Raw genomic sequence first — 4419 nt, 5'->3', positions numbered from 1 at the left:
AAATGGCAAGTGGAGGAGATAATGAAGGCTGCCCGGAGTTAGCGGATGCGCCCGCGTCGTTCAAATCCGGTGTGGGAACATTTTGGATTTCATGTTACTTACGATGACAACGGAAATCAAACGGTAGATAAAACTGGGACTGTGTGCAATCATTGTGCAAAATGCATTCAATAGGCTAATGGCAACACTTCTAATATGACAGTTCATTTGAGAAGACATCACGCCAATGTGTCGATAAGCACAAACAGTAGAGAGCCGGTTAGGAAACAACTTCTACTGTCCGCAGCATTTAAGCAACCTCTCAGTGATAAGTCGGACAGGGCAATAGCCATAACTAAAGCATTGGGGATGTTTATAGCAAAAGATATGGAACCGTGCAGCGTGATTGAGTGTGAAGGATTTCGTCAGCTGATGAATGTACTCGAGCCGCGGTTTAATATTTCCTCTCGCCGACACTTCGGCACCACTGTCATTTGAAAACTGTATATATACACGAGCAGAAATTAAAAAAGAATTGTCCGACACAGCCCACGTAGCTCTCACTACAGATGGATGGACCTCCAGGGCCACGAAAGTTTCCTCATGATGACCGCTCACTATATTACTTCGGAGTGGGAAATGAGAAGCTGCGTTTTGCAAACACGCCCCATTTATGATAGTCATACCAGTGAGCATCTCTCTGAAATGCTGACAGACGCGGTGGCGGAATGGAAACTGGAGTGGGTAAATAGCATAATTCCTGTTACTACAGATAATGCTAAAAATATAGTGAATTCTATCGATTTAGCAGTGGGACTTGGGCCACAGATCGGGTGCTTCGCACACACAGTTAACCTTGCAGCCAAGAGTGCAATTTCACTAAACCAAGTATCCCAAATACTGCACTTTAATTTCAAGTGAAAGAAATGTTTCCCTACTCTCAGGGAATAGAAGCATTGTTTACTGCAAACTGTTTTTGTGTTAAGATGGTTAAACTTATGCTTGACTTTATGATGATGGCCTTTGCTATTGTTATAGCCTCATTATATTATGTTATTACATTATATTATATATTTATGTTTAAAATATTTTGACTTGTTTAAAAGACAGAGCTTGTAAGAGTTCCTCTCTTTTTCTTTAATTTTTTTATTATTTTTGTAAGAGCTACACTGAAGTTGGCAGTTTGATAAATGCAAGTTAATTTCAGTCTTTGTGTGCTAAAAAGGCACAAGTTCCTGTAGAGATAATACACATTCTCCTTTTTTTTTTGCCAAATAAACGAAAAGCATGTCATCATCAATGTCTTCTCTCTTGCTGTATCAAAATCTCACCTAGCTTTTACTCAGAGATGGTCCCAATAATGTGCTTAAAGTCAAGTCAAATTCAGTTAGTGCATGATTACATTACAAAAATGTTAATACTGTATCCTAAATTGTGGATAATTAAGCTAATAAGCTATATATCAAATGCTGAAGGAAATTTCTAGAGTGTTGAGAAAATAAAAAATAAAAACAAGAACCGTACAGAACCAAAAACCGTAACCCTAAAACCGTGATACGAACCGAACTGTGGGTTTTGTAAACCCCTAGACAACATATCACAATGTGGGCCACCAGCTATGTAAAGAACAGGTAGAAGAGCCAACATGGGGTCACTGTAAAAGTTTTTTATTTTAAGACAAAACACAAAAATAACAAACATCCTCTTCCATTTATAATTTATTTTATGACCCCTCATCTGAGTCACAAAAAATAAAAAACAAATACATTGTGGATATTTTGAAAACGTCTTAAAAAATTTAATTGGCTAAATGTCCAATAGTCAACAAAATAAAGAACGTTCAGGGTTCTGTTTCATCTGAGGAGGAGAGACCAGCATTTCCAAGCTCTGCTTTTAGGGGGCGGATCTGAAGTTTTGCTTTGGTTTGCTGCAGTTTGGTCAGCTTGATTTGTTCCTCTGCCAGGAGTATCTGTGCTTCTACTCTTTCAGTCTCTCGTTTTAAAAGTAATTCATAGGCATCATCATTATTATTCAGCAAAGGACGCTTCAAGCCTCTTTTATGAGCTCCTGTGACTGCTGGCTCTACCAATTAGGATCCAGGTAATAATAATAATAGGGCTGAGATCCAGAATGAATGTTTCCTTTGCATTAGGAGGAACTGGCTCACTTTCCTCTAAAATCGTAGGCTCACCATCCCCTATAACACTTTGAATCCAGTACAGAGCTTTAGAGTTCTCACCTCCAATAATGTTCAGAACCACATCTGTTTATTCACCCTTCTTAAATGGTTTGTTGCCTGTTCGGGTTTTGTTGCTCTGGCCCTCAGTTTCTTCCATCTAAATTTCACTTGCTCCAAGGTCCTCTTCTGGCCAGACCCCATTGCATTCACATTCTGGGTGATTTCAACCCAAATGTCTTTCTTCCTTTTGTTAGTCACCATTCCACCCATAACAAAACTTTCTACTATTGAGGCATAATGGCACTTAACACCCTCCAGCAGTACATGGGTTTCTGCAACAGTGAAATTAGGTCCTTTTGAGTCCATGGTTCCACCTCATCTGTTGCAGTGAACATAGTATTTAGAGGCCTTGAGCATGATTGATTTAATTGAATACAAGCCACAGCCCATCAGCCAATTGGTGTGTGGGTATTTGACAGCCACCTTATATTCAGCTTTTCTTAGAGGACTCAGAGTGAGGCACTGACATGGCAGGTATTGTCCATCGCTGTTGGAAGAGGATACCGTCAAAGGGTGTATGTTGATGGTGCACAACCACTGGAGCAATACACCACTGAAGAACTGTATGCTCGCTTTTGCTTTGGGAATGCTGATATTAAGTACATTGCAGACCTTGTCAGGCCAGAACTTCAACGGAGAACCCGAAGGAGTCACAGTCTGTCTGTGGAGGAACAGTTCCTCATTAGTCTGCACTTCTATGCATCTGGCACTTTCTACAAAGTAGTTGGTGATGTAGTAAAAGCTGTGTCAATTGCATTGGCCAGCCTGGTCAATCAGTTTGTTTCACTTCCAAAGGATGTCCAGATTGCCCAGGCAAAGCACAAGTTTTTTCTTTTGGGGAACATGCCCAATAGTATTGGGGTTATTGACTGCACTCATGTTCATATCTAAGCACCTCATGAGAGGGATTGGGAGTACATCAACCGAAAGGGGAGGCGCAGCATCAAAATCCAACTTGTGGGTGACGCTGACCTCATCATTACAAACTGTGTCGTGATGTGGCCTGGGTCTGTTCATGATGCACGTATCTTGAGAGAGAGTGCTTTATACAGAGAGTTTCAAACCAACCGACCGGATGGAATAATATTAGGAGACAATGCCTATCCACTTCTACCATGGCTGATGACTCCTTTTCTTGCAGCAACCACACCGGCGCAGGCACGCTTCAACACTGCTCATTGCAAAACAAGATGTGCAATTGAACGTTTAAATAGAGTTCTGAAAAGACCCTTTGCATGCCTTAACTACTTGCGAGTGGAACCACAGAGGGCATGCAACATAATACTAGCGTGTGTCGTCCTGCACAACATCGGTACCAGGCGCAATGTTCCTCTCTGTGATGTTTATGATGCACCTGAGCCTGTTGAAGAACCAGACCAACCTCTGGCATTCTGTCAGAATAAGGGACTGATCAAATGTAACAAATGTATCATTTGACCAAATTTAAAGTTTTATTACATTTTCCTCCTGGAATCCACCTTGAAATCCTACCCCCTGTTGGGATCAGGATAATCCTGTTTTTTTGGATCAAAGTTATCCAAATCCTACTGACAAGTTTTGAACAACACAAACTGAATGTTTGATCCAGATTTAAACTAGGATTGGATTCTGTGATCTAATCCGATTTCAGATTCCTTCTTTCCCTTTTGAACAACCCATTTTCAAGATTTGATCCAATCCAATAACCAGAATCCGATCAGCTTACCTTAACTTCAACACCAAAATTTGTGCATTCATCTCCAGTTGTTGTCTTTCCCTCTGCACCCTCAATTTCTTCTTCACCAGCATCATCTACCTCTACATCATCTTCAGGAATCTGTACACCATTAATTCCAAACTGCTTAGAGCGATTTCAAATACCATGGCAGAGGCTCCCTGAGGAGTTAATACAGAACTTGGAAAGACAGAAAAGACCTAGTGCAAGACAACGAAGAGAAATGGTAAGGATCATGGTCTCTGAAATGATGAAGATTTCCCAGAATCCAACCATTACATAACATGTGATGATGGCCAGGTATCCAAAGTCTCTGCAAGATGTGATGGATGGTGACGTTATTGGACCAGGCTATCATTCTCTGGTGAAGCAGCTTCAGGCAAGAGTTGAAAATGTCAAGCGACCCGACACACCAAAGGTTATAAAGCGCAAAGCAGCATCAGATGATGACACAGACGAAATACCTACCGAACAAAAAGCAAGTGTT

The 4419-nt window shown here is 40.9% G+C and overlaps 1 pseudogene across 1 annotated transcript; it reads left to right on the top strand.

Annotated features, from left to right (window-relative positions):
- Positions 1-2685: 2685 nt before the first annotated feature.
- Positions 2686-3655, top strand: LOC310739464 (putative nuclease HARBI1; annotated as a pseudogene). Its single transcript has one exon. The product of its transcript is annotated as a putative nuclease HARBI1 (transcript).
- Positions 3656-4419: the final 764 nt, after the last annotated feature.

Source organism: Silurus aristotelis, assembly GCF_946808225.1.
Source record: "Silurus aristotelis genome assembly, chromosome: 16".
Lineage (NCBI taxonomy): Eukaryota > Metazoa > Chordata > Actinopteri > Siluriformes > Siluridae > Silurus > Silurus aristotelis.
This window is presented reverse-complemented; position numbering and strand designations above follow the sequence as displayed.